Source organism: Mustela putorius, unplaced genomic scaffold (assembly GCF_011764305.1).
Source record: "Mustela putorius furo isolate JIRA1106 unplaced genomic scaffold, ASM1176430v1.1 tig00000738_pilon_pilon_pilon, whole genome shotgun sequence".
Lineage (NCBI taxonomy): Eukaryota > Metazoa > Chordata > Mammalia > Carnivora > Mustelidae > Mustela > Mustela putorius.
Window position 1 is genome coordinate 530520 of NW_025421463.1, and position 18394 is coordinate 548913.

Below are 18394 nucleotides of genomic sequence, written 5' to 3' on the forward strand. Positions count from 1 at the left end.
GCCAAGGTGGCTTCTTTCTTCCTCCCAGAGTTCAAAGACATTTTCTGAGCTGGTTCCTGGGTCTCCAGGGTCCTGGGGCCGGAAAGGGAATCTTCAGTGTGATGCAAATTGTCCGCGGTCACACTGGTGTCAGTCCCTCCTTTACAGGTTCCCCCTCCCCCCTCCCCCCTCCTCCTTCCCTGTGCTCACTGAGGGCCTGCTGTGCCCCGGACCCGTGCTGGGCACACGGAGGAGACCGACAGGGCCCCGTCCCAGAGCCCACAGGAGTTCTCCTGCCTATAGCAGCAAAGCCAGTAAGATGCTGAGAGCCCTGATTTGGGGCCTAGGGCCAGGGAAGGCCTCTCAAGGCATCAGCTGTGACTCAGAGAAAGGGCAAGGCAGGGTTTTAGGTGACAAAGGTGGGGGTGAGCGGGAAACAGGGTCAAGGGCTATAAGCCATGTAGGTGCCTGGGGACAGTCACAGGGTTTGGAAAGGTCGCTGGCTGGGGAGTGGAGGCCAGCTTTGGGGAGCTCAGGCCCACACGTAAGGGTGACGATGGAGAGAGGGGAAGAGGTGGCGAGCCCCCGGCGGGCACCCTGGGACCCCTAGACCGGGAGCAGCAGGCACAGGAGCCTGGGGCGTTGAAGACCTCAGCCATGGGGAGGCGGAGTGTGAGGGGTTGGCGGGATGTCCAGGGTAGCTGGACAGGAGGGAGGCCCCAAGGCAGAGCTGGCCTGTGGGTGCTCTGAGCCTTCCCTTCCTTCACAGCGGGGCTCCCTCCAGCACCCGCAGCCCCAGCCCCAGGCCTTCGCCCCTTCAGGGTTGGCCTTGAGCTGCCTGGCTCAAGGTCAGAGCCTCACTGGGCCAGCCACACCCAGTGATGGATGCAGACAAGAGCTTAAGGCCGGCCAACTCAGGCCAGCTCGAGAGACCGCCCTTGCTCTGGAGCCCCCGCACCGTCCTGCCTGGGTCTGTGGCCGCGTCCTTGCCCCCATCTTCTGCTCCCTGGGCTGTTTCTGAGACCCTCCTCCCACAGGCCTGCCTCCGAGGGGCCTTCTGGTCGCCTGTGCTGTCAGACAGGCCGAGCTGAGCCCAGCAGCCCTCCTCGGCCATAGGGCCTAAGATCTGTGCAGGTGAGGGCTGCAGGGAACCCCCCAAGCCCAGATGGAGGACGTAAGGGGCTTCCATAGGCCTGCGAGCTGCTCTCGGGTGGACCCCTTGCTCTGAGCCCCTTTCCTATAAGTGCACCCCAGCATCTCTTGGCTTCTGGCTTCTGGGTTCTTCTGGCCTCAGTGCCCCTCCTTGCTGAGGCTCCCCAGTCCCCAGAGTCACGGCTTCTGGGACGATGCAGCCCCGCCTCCTCTGTCTCTGGGCTCCAGACAGCCCCCCAGGACTGAAATGCACACAGAGACCGTCTGTGAGCTCCTGGCTTGCTCTATTTCTCCCCAGAAGCCAGCCCTGGAGCACTGATTCATGTGAGCCCTGCTTCTTCGGGAGGGACCCCAGGAGACACCCGGAGGGAGTGGAGAAAGTGGCAGAGAGGGGACCAGACAATACAGAATATGTCACCGACACCTCTGAGGGCAGCCAGGCCGCGGTGCCCGGCTGAGGGGGTGTTGTCCGCCCGCTCCCCCATCCCTGGAGGTGGCGGGGGGCTGCCTCGGGACCCCAGCATGGTTCCACTTTGTGTTTGCCTGGCTTGCAGCCAGAGATGGCCTCTGTCCACGGAGTCAGTGAAAACACTTCCCACGCGGGCCCGTGTTTGGTCTGTCTTTGGGGGTCCCCCTAGGAAGGGTAGGGGTGGCCCACGGCCTGTGGCAGCTGACGCCCTGGTCTGTTGGCATGTCACTCAGAGACAGAGACGGAGGGAGAAATCCTACTCCTTTATCTGAGGAGCTTCTGCTGTTCTCTGTCTCCGGACAGGCTCGGCAGGGAGGGAGCTGGGTCACTGCCCCCCACACCAGCCTGAGCCCTCTTGCCTCCCCCCTCTATGCCCACAGCCACAGCCTGCTCCCCAGGGGCCCAAAGGACCGTCTGGGAGCCTGGCCGCTCAGCCCTGCTGGCCTAGTCTAAGCTCCTGGACCGCCAGGCAGGCCCAGTTGGCCGCCAGGAGCGCCTAAACAGCCCAGCCTTTGTCCCTGGCAGTCACAGGCCTGCTTGCTCAGTGCCCGGCTCGTTTTTCCCAGGCCAGCCTGGGCAGGCTGAGGCCCCGAAGCCATGGAAACGACACAGACCACCTGTCCCGCCCCAGCTCTGCTCTCGGCGTGCCCAGGGCCACAGCTGAGCCGAAGAGAGCCCAGAGACTTCTAGCCGTCCAGGGCTCCTCACACGCAGACTCTGAGGACCAGGCTACCAAGGGCTCCTTCCTCTGCCACAGGCCCCCTCCCGTCTTCTCCAGCCACCCACCCCTGGGGCCCAGGAAGGAGGCCAGCTCAGTGAAATAACTCTCCAATCAGAGCTGCCCCAAGAAGAAAGGGGCTGCCTTGAAGGGTGGTGAAGCACACAGCACGCGTGAGAGCCGACTCCTGGAGCTGCTTGTATAAGGGTAGCTGTTGTGGGTGTGGAGTCGCGCTGCTGGAATGAAGGAGCCGGGAAGGATTCACTCGCTGATCCACTCATTTGTTCAGTCAGCAACAGTGGCATCCTCGTTTTGGGCTGAGGCTCGGTGCCGGGTGCTGAGCATGAAATGTGGGATCCGGGTAGGGCCCCTCCTTCTTGGGAGGCAGAGTCCGTGGATAAGAGGATGTGAGGAGGAGACACACGAGCCAATAGTCAGGCACAGACACCACAGAGATCATGAGTCCGGGGCCCCATGCCATGGGTGGGGACACTGAGGCACAAGGGAATGGACATATGACACGGAGCGTCGATAATTCCCCAGAGCTTCTGGCCCATGAAACATCCAAGCTATGAAGGCCCATGGGAGCTCTGAGAAGGGGAGACCCTCTTCTGGGGTTGGAGAGTGACTTGGGAACGGCTCTGTGATGAGGCTAGGGTGCGGCTAGATGGGATCCACTCCTTTGAGGGAACTTCCCCAGGACGGGTTATGGATCAGGCTGGGCTGCGGATGCCTCGGGAGTCTGGGGAGACTGTTCCTGGGACCGACTGAGTTTTGGGCTCGTACCGTCTTGCCGTGGGCCTGGCTCTTAGTGCCACCTGGTCCGGTCAGCTAGTGTAACAGATGGTTCCGGAACAGCGAGAGAGAACTATGGCCATGTTATTCTGTTTACAGAATCTGCGGGTCAGGGACCCCGAAAGGCCCAGTGGGGCCGATTCCCCCGCGGATGCCCTGAGTTGTTGGGGCGGGAGGGGCTGCAGCCGGTGGGGTCCATCTTAACCCACGGGTCTGGCCCTGGGACTAGGGGGACCTGTGGGCTGGAACTGGCAGCCAGGGGGCCTCCACACGGGCTCTCTGGGCGTCAGGGCTTCCTCACAGCCCGGAGGCCTGGGGGGACTTGAACTTCACTCTTAACACAGCGGCTCGGGGCTCTGGGATGCAAGCCATTCGGCCCTTTATGACTCAGCCTTGGAAGTCCCCCAGCAGCCCGCTGCCGGCTCTGTCGGCTGAAGAAGTCACAAGCCTTCCCTAGATGCGGGAGGCTCCGACAGGGACTCCACCTTTCGGTGGGAGGAGCACCAAGGACTTGGCCGCCATATTTAGAAGCCGCAGGCTACTTCCTAGTCCCAGCCTGCGGGGTCCCCCTCTCCTCTTCCAGAAGTTCTACCATCCGCTGGGGCTGGGCTTAAATCCCAAGCCAGAAAACCTTCCTGCAAACTCCTGCTCCAGTAGCTCTTTCTGGATCTCCTTCTCACTAATCACGAGGACGGCCACGAGCGTGCCGTCCTCTCCTTGGCACTGGGCCCAGGTAGTCACACGTGTGTGCCGCTTCTCACGGCAACTTCGTGGGACATTTCAGAGGAGGGGGCCTCTCACCTGGAGTTTTGCAGGATGAGTAGGAGTTTCCTAGACCCAGGGAGTGGGCAAAAAGCTATGGTGAGCTTGGGCATGGACACAGTCAGTCGTGGCTGGAGGACAGTTTCCCGTACTCTGGAACAGGGTTTGTTTAGTCGGGAAGTGCGTCAGACAGACCTGTGTCCTGGGAGGATCCAACCCCCCACCCCCTGCCCTGACAGTTTGGGAAGGCCAGAGCTGGTGCTTGCCCACAGGCCTCCCACAGGAGCCTGCCTGCCTGTGCCTCCTATTTTGTTTTACATGGTTTCAAGGGTCCTTTCAACTGTCCCCTGCGGCAGGTGGGTGGCCACTGTTCGCCCCGTTTTACAGATGGGAAACAGGCTGAGAAGTTTCTCTGGCATCTAAGCTGGGTGAGAGGGCTGGGACCCAGGGCTGGGAGCTCCCTTTGCCCGCCGCGGACCCTCAAACCTCAGGAACCACCCCAGGCAGTGCGGGAAGCTCCTCCTCTCTCCCCAGCACCCTGGCTCCCCCCCCACCCCTCTCAGCCCTGACCACATGGCCTAGAAAAGCCCATTCAGAGCCAGCTGCCGGCAGCAGCCGGGCCTCTGCTTTATATCAGCAGGCGGCAGGGAGCAGGGTCACGTGCCCACTTATGTCCAGTGCTCCTTGTGGCCGCGGGGTTGGAGGGGGCCAAGAACCAAGGGGGATGCTGGACTGGGGTGGGGGAAACTGAGGCGCAGGAGCCACTAGGGCTGGGATTCCGCAGTGAGCTCGAACCTGACCTCCCCCTCCCGCCCAGCCGTTCGTTTCCGGCTCTTGAAATAGATCCTCGGCCCGCCGGGTAGCCAGCCGGCCAAGGGCAGGGCCCCGCTGCCGGCCTGCTCCAGCCTGGCCCGGTCACCCCGAAAAGCTGACGAAAGCCAGCTGCCCTCGCAGCGGTCGCTCGGCAGGCAGACCCCGGAGGCGTGACGCCTGCCCTCGTCGGGCACCGAGGTTGCCAGGAGGGCCCTTGGAAAGCTCCTTTCCACTCCCACTCCCAGGGGCTTTGCAGCTCCTTTCCGGAATGGCTTCCTGATGAGGTAATGCCGCTTGCAGCGCGGGAGGAGGCCACTGGGAAACGCTGCTGGCCAGGCCCCAGCTCGGCTAGAAAATGGCGGCCGTGGCCTTCTTGCCCTGCCCGGCCTGAGGCTGCCCCTGGGGCGACTGAGGGAGCCAGGTGTGGGGGAGCGGGGCTCTGGGCCCAGCGCTTGGCGGCCTCCTTTCCAGGCAGGTGGGAGACCCCAGGCATTGACTCATCTCCTGGCCTCGGCCCCCCCGGGGCCCCAGCCTGGGCCTGCAGCCTCCCACTGACCCCGAGAGTCCCCACCCTGCAACTGTGTCACCACCCTGTGGGGACCCAGTGGCCCAGAGGGGGCGCGCTGGGCCCAGCCCCAGAGCAGGAAAGCATGCGCCCCTCGGGGGTGAGGGAGGACCCCTGCTCCCGGATCAGGGCTGGGAGCTGCACGCTGGGCCCACGCTGCCCTGCGGGGCTGCATCTTCCTGGAACAGAGTCTGTTCTGGCCGCCGAGCAGAGAGCGTGAGGCCGCCCGGCTCCCGGTGCCCGGACCGAGAGCAAACGCGGGGCTGGCACGCGGAAGGCTGCCGAGGCCGTCCACCCGGTGTCCCCGCAGGGCCTCTCTGGGCCCCGTGCAAGGCAGGCTCCAGCTCCCCTTCCTGGGGCTCCTGGCCGGGGACGCTGGGGTGGAGGGGCGTGGGCACTGAGCCGGACGGTCCGAGGGTGACTCACCTCCCTCCCCTGTAAATCCCCTCTTGCTGCCAGCTCCATTCGGGGTGGCTGGGGCCATGGGCCCAGGTGGCCTCACAGCCCCCACCCTCCCAGGAGGAGGAAGGGACCCTAAGAACCGAAACAGCCACAGGGGCCTCCTGGGGCCCTTACCCGGCCCTGGGAGCCAGGGGGAGGTTCCCTCTCTCAGGCTGGGCCCAGCAGGATCCCAGCTCTGGGTGGAATTTGGGACGCTGGTGGTGTGCAGAGGGAGCGGGGCAGGCCCGGGTGTCTATAGGCCCAGCCCGTCCTGAGTCTGCTCGTGTTTGTTGAGTGACGGGGGCCGAGCCCCTGCTCCTGGCTGGGCCTCAATTTCCCCATCTGCAGACTGGAAGCGCCTGGGGGCCGGGGTCGGAGAGGGGGCCTCAGCTGAATGCCAGGAGCCCCCCAGGTCTGTCGGCCCAGGGCTGCAGCTGTGTGGGGGAAGCCTCTCTCAAGGCCTTGCTTCGAATTTCCGCATTGGAAGGGACCCAGGGACCACAGAGCGGCACCGGGTGCGCCGGGGAGGGCCAGGCGGGCCTGAGTGGTGCGGGAGTTAGTGGCTGGGCCAGGATCCGAGCCCAGACTCCTCTGCTGGCCCAGAGTGACCCCGCTGGGCCTCCTCCGTCTCCCTGCTGCTTTCCCTGCACAAAGCAGGGCTGGGGAGGGCCCGACTCCCGCTCCCAGAGCAGAACTGCTCCCCTCTACTGTCCCCTGGTGGCCATATGGGCACATGGCAGCCCAATCCCCAAACCCCACAAACATGAGCCCTTCTAGCCTGGCGACACCTACGGGGCGGGGGGCACCCACAGACCCAGAGGTACCCACAAGGCACCCACTAGGTACCCTAGCTGAGGGCTTTGCTCCATTGGAGCTTCTCATCCCCCCACAGGCGGGGTATTGTCGTGAGGACCCCTTTATAGATAGGGTATAGAGATCCAGAGGGCTCAGTGGCCCAGACGGGCGGCCCCGTTGGGAGATGATTCAGCTGGTGGCTGGTGACGTTTGCAGTCCCACCTCAATGGGAAAGGTGCCCCAACCCAGTCAGCAGCCACCTGGGCCTCGATGAAGGGCGCTGAGCCTCCCTATTCTGCGGGGGCGGGGTTCACACACCTGGGGAAGAGAAGGGCCCGGCTCACGGGAACAGGAAGGTGTGCATTTGGGCCCCAGGGGCAGGGGTAGGGATGAGGTGGTGTCGCGATCCTGAGACCCCCAACCCCGGGGCAGAGGGGAGCCAAGGGCCCATACTCGCCCCAGGAGCCCCCAGACCCGCAGCCTGCTTTAGCCTCCAGACCCAGGCCCTGCACTCGGCGAGTGCCCAGCATGTGCCAGCCCCTGACCGGAGGCTGTGCTGATCACTGACGCCTCACAGGACAGGCAGTCAGGCTCTGTGGAGAGGGTACCTCCCTGGAGGGAACCCTATGAATGCATCTGGGCACATGTGCTTCCAGCGGTGTCCTCGGGGTGGCGGTGGGAGGGCTGATTGCTCCCTGGCTAGGATGTGCCCTTGGATCCCGTCTCCAGGGGCTTGTGCCCGTGAGTGCCCCCTGGCCTCTGACGTCGGACACCTTCTACCTCCCCGGTATCCATGAAGCACCCTCAGGCCCCTTCAGCCAGACTTCACCGCCGTCCCTGGCGCCCAGTCTGGGTACCCGTCACAGTGGGCACGGTGCTGGCACCAGGCTGGGGACACGCTGGAGGTCCAGCAAAGCTGCAAGGTTTTAGAGGACGGGGGCATCCTTCAAGTGAACCCAAGGGTCAAATTTCGCTGGTAGGGAAACCGAGGCCCAGATAGAGGGAGGATTTGACCAGGCCTAGGATGGACCCCACACGAAGTCAGAGTGGGACCGGGGCCAGCATCTAGGGGTCTGGTCACCAGCCCCACATCTGTGCCACTGAGTCCCTGGATTTCCCACCAGGAAGGAGATGGGAATGGGAGTCGCAAGACTGGCTGGTGGGAGGCTTAGCCTGGTCCTGGTCCTGGTCAGGGGCAGGGGGCAGGGGGCAGGGGGCACGGACCAAATCTCCCGTCCTGCCCAGGCTGTTCTGGGAACACTCCACCTCGGAGGTCAGGGCCGGAGGGCCCAGCCAGGCAGCCAGTCTTACTACCACTTCCCTTGTCATTTTAGGTGCCCTCAGACCCCACTGCTCTGGAGACGGGCCTCTGAATGCACAGTTGCCCGGGAAGTATGCAGTGGCACCCTGGGGGTCAAGACCACGATCGGATGCTCTGATGCAGAAGGAGGCCGTGCACACAGGGGACCCTGGGGAATCGGTCTTGCTGCCTGTAACCTCGGCCTTCAAGTCAATAGAGGGAAGCAGGCCCAAGAAGGTTGTGCTGCAGACACACCCAGGGCAGGGCCTGACTCCAGACCCTTCATGTGCTGGACCCTAGGCAGCCCCTGCCTATCTGGCTGTGTGTCACTGGGGAGCTCACGCAACCTCTCTGTGCTGTAGAGCGGTAATGACAGTGCTCACGAGGGATCTGGGGAGGGATTCGGGGAGGAGAAAGACATAGTCCAGCCCTGAGGGTTCTTGCCACCAGGGGGTAGCTGGGGGCAGGAGAGAGGGACTCATTCCTGGGGACTTGGGGCCTGTCAGGAGGCTGGGGAGACCAAGCGGCCCCGAAAAGGAGAGTGGTGTCTCAGAAGGATTGGGTGGGGGTATAGGAGGCTAGGGACACGTCGCTCCTGGGCCGACAGCCTCTAGGAGTCTGACCTTGTGCTGCGAGTGGCCCTAGGGACAGTGGCCGGTTAGGCCATCCATTTGTTCCCTCCACAGAAGGCCACGACGCCCCCACGGGCCCGGCCGAGGGGGAGCTTTGCCCCCGCGGGGCCTGGTGCAGACGAGAGGCCTCTGGCTCTCAGCACTCCCATGTCCCAGGGTCTCCCTTCTCGGGTCCAGGCCGGGGGTACCGAGGTGGGAGGGAAGCCGCCATGACGCCTGGCGGCCCGCACAGCTGGCTGCACTTAGGAAAGCGGAGACGCTGTTATGTGGGGGTTAAATCAAAACGAATCTCCTTAAGGGGAGGGCCAGGCCCCCTCCAGAAAGCATTTTCATGATGTAGCCCCGGGCCTCGGAAGTGGGGTCCCTGGACTCTAGGGGTGTGAGGGAAGAGACCAGGGCGGGTGACGTCACCACCAGGCCTGGCCGTGCCGGGATGGGGCCTGTCCCGCCCCACCGTCCCAATCCCAGCGCCGCCCCTCCCGCCGATCCCTGCCTGGCTGGGGCTGCACCCCGACTCTGGCCCTCATATGGCCCCTACAGTCTGTCCCTCCGTCCGTCCGTCCCTTTTTCCTGCCGCCTGTGCCAGGGCCTGCTAGGGGACCCGGAGCTGGGACGCGGAGGGGTGGGTGGCTTCCCCCTCCACGGAAGGACACCGCCCTGCTCTTGGCCTCGGGTGGCCTCCAGCATGGGGGGCGGCCAGGCTGCAGGCCTGCAAACAGGACCGTGGCTGTTTATTCAGCTGTCGGAGTTGGCGTCCGTTCCCCTACCCGGGCCTGGTCTTTCTGGAGTTAAAATGCTCAGTCCTGTCCCCACCCCGGGCAGTGACCTCAGCAGGATTTCTCTGGACGAGGCCTCCAGGGCCAGCCGCCGAGCGGAGGGCTGTGGGCCGGCTCTCAGCCAGAGCCCTGTGGACAGTGGGAGCCCGGGTGGGGGGGCCCCTCTCAGAGTGGACGTCTCCTCTCCCCCTGCGGTTCCTGCGCCAGACAAGGTCCCCGTGCCGAGGCAGCAGACCGCACTCTCGGTGTGGGTCACCGGGGAGCATGGGACAAAGGAACACGTCTGGGCAGACCTGAGGAAAGCTGCAGGGAGGGAGTTTGCAGGGGTGGTAGCCAAGGGGTGTGTGTGTCGGGGGCAGGGGAGCAACGGTCCCAAGCCCCTGGCCTCGTGCCAGCACCCCCCGCCAGCCGAGCCCCCTGTCAGTGCACGGGGTCTGCGGGCGTCCATCCAGGCCAGCCCGCAGGGCCGGCTGCAGCGGGGGACGGTGGGTCTGACAACGTAAAAGGCCTGTGATCCGCCAAGGCCCTGAGAGGCAGAACCGCCGTTCCAAGTGTCCCTCGGCATTCGAGAGATTGTCCTTCCTGTTGCGGAGCCCAGAGAGTAGGGCCTAAAGCCAACGATCGGCGGGAGCTCGATGGCGTTTCTTCTAGAACTTCGCCAGGCCCTGTCGGGGGCGGCGTCTTGCTCCCCTCCGCTCCCAGGCTAGGGGGTGGTCGAGGCTGCAGCAGCTCCACCCTTCTGCCGGCTCCCTTCGGCGCTCCTTCTGGGGACCACCTGGTTTGGAGCCGCTGCCTGGAAGGGTCGCAGCCCACAGCAGGGAGCGGTCGGCCGACCCACCTGCCCTCCTGCGCGGCCCCGGACCCGGTGGAGCAGAGACGAGGCGTTTCCTGCGGTGCCCTGCCGAATTCTGGACCCAGAGAGTCCGTGAGCCTAAGAATGTGGCCGCGGTGAGGCTCCAGCGCTGGGGGCCGTCCGTCAGCGGCCAACAGAGCAAATGCGGAAGCTGAGGACACAGGTTGGCCCCCAGCATCCGTGAACGGTTGCTCCTGTCTCTCTCCGAATGACACCTTCTGGCCTTTGTGGGCTCTGCACCTGCAAGCCTGCGAGGTTCTACCACCCCCTCCCTTGTACAGTTGAAGGAGTGATAGACACAGGCCCAGGCCACTGTGTGGACGAAGCCAGGTGCGGAGGTGGGCACGTGCTGAGGGCCTGGCCGATGGGGGGATCAGTATGTCCCAGCAGCCCGATTCAGAGTTTCCCCCGGAGCTCAGCCCAGGTCTGGTCCGAGCTGCTGGTCAGAATGTATGCAGAATGGAAGAAAGTTCCACACTAAGTCATTGGCTTTAGGCACTGCTCTCTGGGCTTAAGGCCCCAGTCCCCATGTCACCTTCCCCAGGAGGGAAGCTTTGACATAAAAACCTAATGCCTTCAAACTCTACCCTTGGAGTTAGAATTTGGGTAAATTGCCGCTTTCTCTTTTTGCCTGGGCTGCTGGGAAGCTCTGAACTAAAGCCCTGAGTACGTCTCTGGCTCCACTTAGACTTGACTTCTTGTCCTCGCTTTCTGTTCCTTTTTTTTTTTTTTTTATCTCCTGTTCTAATTACATGTCCTGCTGCATCTTTGTTGCACCCCCAAATCTCTTCTGGGCAAGGCCTGACTCCTTTCTCTAGGTTTCTTAGCCGCCACAGCTCTCTAGATGCCCCCACCCCTGAGTGATGTGGGAAAGCGTGGTGGCGGGGGCCCGAGAGGCCCTGCCCTGGGCTTGGGCTCAAATCCATGCTCCCCTCCTCTGTGTGGTGTGGGGACCCCCTGCACCCACACCTGTGCCCACTCAGTGCTCAGTGCACACGGAAGGCTTCAGGGAGGAGGGGAACGCACAGGCAGAGGTTAAGCGGTACCTCTCTTCTCCGTTTCTCTCTCTTCTCCTGTTCTGTTCCCCGGCGCGTCTCCTTCAGCCTGGCCCCGGGCTCCTGAGTGCAGCAGGCACAAAAGTGCCCCCCGCCCGCCCCCACACTGAGCTTCCTCCTCCCATCGGACAAGGCCCTCAGGTGGCACTCCAGGCCTCTGTCTCCGGGAGCCCAGGGGACAGGGCGATGGGCGATGGACAAAGTTCCAGGGGGCTGTGAGAGCCTGGGGGCAGGCGGGGACCATCAGGGGAGGCTGCCTGCAGGAGGGAGCCTCAAAGGGGAGCCGGAAGCCAAGGACGGGCAGCCAGGAGGAGGCCAGGTCCGGGAGAGCAGGTGGGAAGGAGGCTGAAGGCAGATGAGAGCAAGTGGACGGAGCCCCCGAAGCCAAGGAACCGAGAAGGTCCCTTGACCCTGAACTTGTGCGCTCGCCTGCTGGGCCAGAGAGGCCTGTGTTGGCAAAGACCGGGAGGCGGGGCTCCCGTGTGCCTGGGGACGAGGGAGCAGGCCGGAGGCTCAGGAGGGCTGTGCCTTCAGCGAGGCGATGGGGAGCCACAGAAGGTTATGGGGGGCGCGTGTGCCAGGCCCTCAGATGCTCACACTGAACGCCCAGTTCTGATCTGCTCATTTACTCGGACTCCATGACTCCTCGGACCGAGGGACATAACCACCCTTGCCTGCCCTGGGAGACGTGCCACTCTCGACAACACCGGCACCCACACCTGGCCAGGCAGCAGCGGAGAGGAGGCAGATGTCTCGGGGAGGGATCACAGAGATTCCTGCCAGCTTCTGACATTAAAATAGACTTTGGAAAGCAAATGGCTGAGACATTTTGAAAGAAAAACAATAAAAGAAGCTTCGAGAAGCCAGAGCCCTGGCCAACATGTGTTCTTGTCCCAGACAGCGGCTGTGGGGGACTGATGAGCGAGTGACCCTGAGAAGGCGCTGCTGCAGGCTCAATGGGGTGAGGGGCCAGACCCGAGAAGTGTCACCGAGCCTCAGGACAGGGCAGGGCTGGCCGACACCTGCTGGTGTCCTGGTCCTGGCCGGAGGAGCAGGTCCCCATTTCCAGACACCCTGAGGAAAACATGCTGTCCCTGAGGCTTGTCTGGACAGACAGTGTCTGAGGCTGGATACCCTTGGCCGTGGTGTTGTCACAGTCAGGGACAGCTGGAGAAAAAGCAGGACTCCGAGCTGACTCACTTTACCCTGTGGACCACCAGCATCGTGGGTCAGCAGAGCTCCACCTCCTAAGGCTGGACATGCCCATCTTTCCTTGAGGATGCTCTAGGGACAGAGTGCTCAGGGGGAGGGTCGGGCTGGGATGTGTCAGTCCCTAGAGCCCCCAGCCCAGAGTGCACCACGGGGGGCCAGTGGATGCCTGTAGGGTCCCAGGTTTGACCTGTGCACCCCCCTCCACCGATCTTGGATGCAAATTCCCATGGGGCCAGGAGCTGAGGCTCTGTGGCTACACTGACTTAGTGGGAACCCAAAGCATGGATTATTTTTCTTTGGGGAGGAGGAGGTGGCCCATCCTGGAGGCATTTCACTTGTAAATTAGGTCTTGGCATTTCTCCCCCCTCTGTCTTGGCCCAGGAGTGGCTGCCATCTGCAGTTGGGGCAACGGTGGTTTGGTTGCCCACCCAGTTGTTGACTGGGTGGTCCTGGGGTGAGCCGAAGGGCAGGGATGAGATCTGAGCCTGGGCGCCTCTGCTAGCAGGTGGGGGCCAGACAGCCATGTCCAGCCTCCTCAACTTCAGGTTCTGGGGGGGCCGGAGGGGTCCCCCTCCCCCAGCCCCGATGTCCAGGCCAGGGAGTGGGGGCTGATCACAGAGAGTGGCGCCGCTAGAGGCTTCTGGGTGGACAAGGAGCCGGTCACTGGTTCACTGTCCCCACGCCCCCGCCTGCCTCGGGCAGGAGCTGCTTCCGGCCTGCCGCAGCACAGACAATGCGCCAGTGGGGGAGGGGTGGCCTCGCGCCAGACCCCCCCACCCCCATCCCAGCCACACAGGAAGACAGCGTGTCCTGGAGTGAACCCGCAGCCAGGCGCTGTGACTTCGGGTGCCAGATTCCCAGAGATGCTGTCTCCATTCGACTCAAACTGATTCCTTTCAGCTTTAAAATGATGAGGGGCCCTAGGACCCTGTCTGGGAGGTAAGTGGGGGGCTTCAGAAAATCTCACCCTCCTCATCTGTGCCTCTTCCACAGTCGGTGTCCTTGGGTTATGCAGAACTTCTTTCTACCGCAGGGCCTTTGCATGAGCTGTGCACTCTGCCTGACCTGCTCTCCTCCAGGTCTCAGCTGCAGTGCTGCCCCATGGCTCAAGTTTGTCTCTGCCCTTGCAGTAGCGTCCCTCCCCATCAGGTTGTTCCTGTTAAATGTGCCGTTGTGTTGGGCACCTGGGTGGCTCAGTGGGTTAAGCCTCTGCCTTCAGCTCAGGTCATGATCTCAGGGTCCTGGGATGGAGGCCCGTATCGGGCTCTCTGCTCAGCCGGGAGCCTGTTTCTCCCTCTCTCTGCCTGCCTCTCTGCCTACTTGTGATCTCTCTCTCTGTGTCAAATAAATAAATAAAATATTCAAAAAATTAAAAAAAAAAACTGTGCTGATGTGTCATCCACTACCTCATCGCCGCACCCCACAGTCCTGAGCGGCGCTGGGACCTGCCTGTCTTGGTTCTTTCCCTATCTAGGGGGACCGCGTAAGTTCTCCCCAATCACACCCACCCTGCCTTCCCTGCGTGAGGCCAACCTGGCAGTCCCCTCTACACCCTGCAGGGCTCAGCGATCATGACCCCCATACCGCCCACCCCCAAGTGTGTTTGTCTCTCCACCCTGGAAATGCCCTCGAGCCTGGGCCGAGGGAGCCGACAGACTCTCTGCAGAGTGCTCTGGGCAGGTCACCTGTGACCTCATCACAGACCAGCCCCACTCTTGGTGCAGCCCAGCAACAGGGGGCTGGTACTCTGGTGACCAGACGGGGTCCAAGCTGCTGGTCGCCCCCCTCCTCTGTGACCCCAGGGCTGGCCCCTGTGACGGATGATTGCCCAGCCACCAGGCCTGTGGCCCAAGAGGCCGGCTTGCAGAGCCCGCTGGGAGCCCAAAGAGCAGATGTGTACCGAGGAGCTGCCCTCCCGCCCTGAGGTCTGAGCCCCAGCCGCAGCCCTGCCCAGCTTCCCTGGTCCTCCGCCAAGGACGCAGCTCTGTCCCGGCCTCAGGCCCCGCCTGCTGCCCACTGTCCCTTGTCTGTGGCCCTCAACCAGGTCCCCCAGCCCACTGTGCCCAGGGCCACACGCATCCTGAACCCCGTGGGTTCTGCGCCCCACCCCACAGACTCAGCCAAGCAGGGCTGCCTCTGGGAAGCCCTCCAGGATCTGCCGGCTCTCTGCTCTCTCTGGTGTCCAGGACTCTTCCAGCACTGAGAAGGGGCCTGCGGCAGCTCTGACCGGCTTTCTCACCCGTTAGAGTCGGCCCCATTGTTCTTTTTTTTCCAAGGGGAAGACACTCAAGTTTTTGCCTATTCTGGAATCTCCGACATCTCTTCGCATAAAGCCCAGCGCACAGCACGCCGCCGGGAAGATCTTGCTTGACATATTGCTGAGTGAGGGAGCCGCGGTGGGGCCGAGACAGAGGGAGAGAGTGTGTGTACGTGTGGCGTGCACACCTGTGTGTGCAGAACGTGCGTGTGTGCGGGGTATGAGTGTGTCTCTCTCCCTCCTGCCCACTGGGTCTCCGTGTCTCCCGTGGGGCGGGGGCGCAGCCGGAAGCTACCTGGGCCCTCGCCACGTCCACCTCACAGCCCTCTCTCTGGTGTGTGTCTGTGTGTGGTGTGTGGAGTGTGTGGGGAGTGCACGGGTGTGTGGTGCGTGTAAGGTGTGTGCGTGTGAGATGTGTGTGTGTGTGTGTCTATGTGTGTAGCTTCCGGCCCTTTCTCCCTCCCCCTCCGGACTCTGCCACCATCAAGGAGGACTGTCTGTGTGTCCCCTGCTGCCCCGGTGTCCCCAGCCTCAGTAGACGCCCACCTGCTCCGCTGGCCAACTCACCTCGACCCTCACGCCTTCTAGAAACTTCCCTGAAGCGCTGACTTCTCCCCAGCTCCGCGGCCCCTATCGCTGCCTTAGCCACCACTGGGGACTTAGTGTGGCATCGCGGTCCCTCTCCCTCCGGACCACGAGGGAGCGCACAGGGTATTATCCCACCCCAGAAAGGCAGGAAGCACAAGGAGACACTTCACATCCACTGGGAGGCTACAACAATCAGGATAAAGATAAAACACGGGGCGCACTGACAAGAGAGCTCGGCGAAACCGGGGCGCTCCGGCCGGGGTGTCCAGGGCGCAGGCCCCGGGAACACAGTCTGGCAGTCCCTCCAAGAGTGAAACACCGGGTGCCTGGGGACCTCCACTGGTTAAGTGCGAGACTCCTGACCTCCGCTCAGGTCGTGATCTCGGCGTCCCGGGATCAAGCCCCGCCCCAGTCAGGCTCCGCGGGGGGAGGGGGGGTCGGCCCCAGAGTCTCTCCTCTGCCCTCCCCCAGGGCTCCCGCTCGCAAACAAGTAAGTCTTAAAAAAATAAAAAAGTGAAACAGTGTCTGACCCGGGCCCCACGCGTGGGCAAACCCCAGGAGAGCAGAGAGCAGGGGCTTGGCCGCCCCCACGTGGCCTGCAGCTCCAGCCACAATGGCCCGGAGTGGACACACCGCGGATGTGTCTGCCAGAGGAGGAAGGCAGGCGCGACACCTGAGCCATGTGCACCAATCTTCGTCAGCCATCTCGGGTGGCCTCTGGGAGTCCCGTTCCGCGCCCTCGGCCCCATGCGGGCCCCACATTCCGGCGCTCCTCCTGCCCACTGGGTCTCCGTGTCCCCCGTGGGGCGGGGGCGCAGCCGGAAGCTACCTGGGCCCTCGCCACGTCCACCTCACAGCCCCCCCACCCCCCAGTTTGTCACCACGGAGAGGTGAATGCCGTGCGGGGGACACACGGCTCTCTGGACGTCTGTCCCTCCAGCCGCGTCCCTGACTCACGGCCAGAGCCCGCGGTCACATCCTTTCCCGGCTGCAGCGCGCCCTCTGGTGGGCGCACTGGGAGTTGTCGGGGACCCGGAGCAGAAACCAAGAAGGGGGCGGACTCCAAGGTCAAGGGCTGCCTGGGAACAAAGACTTGCAGCCTCGAGTCTGGGGACAGGTCAGGAAGCACAGTGGGCAGGGTGCAAGGGGAGGCAGAGACGTCTGATTCCTCAGGCGTGAGTGCTGTGCCCCAAGGCACAGAAGGGGCTGCGAGCCCAGGACGGGAGGAGTCCCCGGCTTTGTCACCGAGGAGCTCTGGGTCCGTGTCTCACAGGGACCCACCTCCTTCGACTCAGCTCTGTCCCCAGGCCGGGCCAGCCTTTGGGGGCTCTGTGGCCCAGACCTTATTCTGACTGTGCCCACGGCGGAGAGGGTGACCATGCAGATGGAAGAGGCCCCGGGCCCAGGACGGATGGGCAGAGCTGGGACGGGGACACTGGGATTCATCATGAGAAACACGGAGCTGGACCTCAGGCCATTTCTGGCCTCAGAACAACAGGGTCTTCTGTCACGGTCACGAGGAAGCTTGGTCCACACCTGAGGCTGGGGGCTGGTCCCCAGGAGACCCCACTTGGTGGTGGGTGAGGGGGTGGGGGTTTTCCGTCTCCGCCCTCCCGACCCCCTCCCTGACCCCTAGAGCAGAGCGGCCGGAGTGGAGGTCGGATGGGTCGCCAGGGGCCACTGAAGTCATCACTCAGGCCCACGTAACTGAGTCAAGACCCCAGAGCACCTGCGGGGGGGCCTCCAGGCTGGGGAGTGGGAGCGGGGGCAGGAGAAGGGTGCCCCCTCCCCACGCCCCGCCCTCTGCCTCCTTCCCTGGGGCCGCTGCTGAGCGCACCGTGCCTGCAAGCCTGCGGGGTGGGAGTGGGACGTTTCTCGGAGCTCTGTGAGCCCTGCTAGCAAGTTCATGGAACCCAGGAGGGGGTCATGGGAACCCCTGACTTGTAACCATCGGTCAGAAGCACAGGGGACGAGGGGGACTTGTGTCTGGCTTCTGAAGGTGGGGGCAGATTTGTGGGACTGGGTCCTTAACCCGTGGGCCCCACGCTGTCTCTTAGTGGACAGTCACAGCCAGTCCCACTGTAGGACGTCCAGCTGGTGTCCAAGGACCGCTTGGTGGGGAAAAGAACCCTCACATCAGAACCGGGTACAGAACTTTTTAGCATGACTGGGTCACCTAACCCTCTCCTCCAGTCACTTCCAGGGAAACTGAGGCAGAAGTGGTTGCTCTTGTCCGAGGCTTATAACATGTGGGGGCAAATCCAGGTTCAAAACTGGACCCAGTGGGTGGAGAAGAGGTTTTCCTTCTTGTTATGTTCTAAAATACCCCCGCACCCTCTCCGCCACCCCCTCCATCACTCATCAAAGAAGGTCTCTGCACGGTCATCCCAGGCAACCCACAGTAGCCTGGCCTGTGGACAGCCCCTGCCCCTGGACAGCACTTCAGGATCCAGGCTGAGATGAAGGGCAAAGGGGCTGCACAGACCAAGGGGAGGGAGCATCTTGGGCTTACCTGGGGCAACCAGGAGGGCTCCTTGGAGGAGGTGCCAGCCACCTCAGTGGGCTGATGAGGGGTTTCAGGAGCTTCATGGTGAAGCGGGGCTGGGAGAGGCAATGTATCCAAAAACAGACCATGAGGGGTCACCGTACACAGTCTGTGGGGCTGGAGGGGTTGGTGGGGGCTTGGGCTGGAGCCTCAGTGCAAGTGGGTTTGGTGAGGGGGAGGTGCAGGGACAGTGCTCCTGGGGACCACAGGGACGTGCCTGCAGGGACGCTAGGGGACAGGCAGGCATTATTCCTTTCTAAAGATCAAAGCTTCTGAAGGAAACTTCTTGGAAGCTTCGTGGAGCTTCTGAAAGGAAGTCACTCACCAACACTGCAGGGAAACCAAGGCCCGCGTGGCCTCCCTCCTCAGCGGATGGACCTTATTCTTGTTCCCCTCCATGTCTTTGCTCATGCTGGTCCCTCAGCCCAGGAGACTGTTCCCTGGGCGGTCCGCCTGGCTCATCGTTCAGGGCTCAGCAACAGCCACCCTCCTCCGGGAAGCCTTCCCTGAACACCCCTGTCTGGTGCACAGCCCTAGGCGCGTGTCGGTTTCTGTGGCTGTCCCAGGGACCCCGGGGCTCTGGGTCTCCGTCAGATGCAGCCAGTGGTCTCCCCTCTTCCTCCTGCCGTCCCTGGGGCTGGTGAATGAGCCTCTGTCCCAAATCATTGACAATGCGCTGCTATCCTG

General features: G+C 63.2%; 1 long non-coding RNA gene across 1 annotated transcript; it reads left to right on the top strand.

Annotated features, from left to right (window-relative positions):
* Nucleotides 1-247: 247 nt before the first annotated feature.
* LOC123393072 lies at nt 248-11979 on the top strand. The gene is made up of 2 exons (XR_006607770.1): nt 248-4972; nt 7824-11979. It is a non-coding gene; the product is annotated as an uncharacterized LOC123393072 (long non-coding RNA).
* The last annotated feature ends 6415 nt before the right edge of the window (nt 11980-18394 follow it).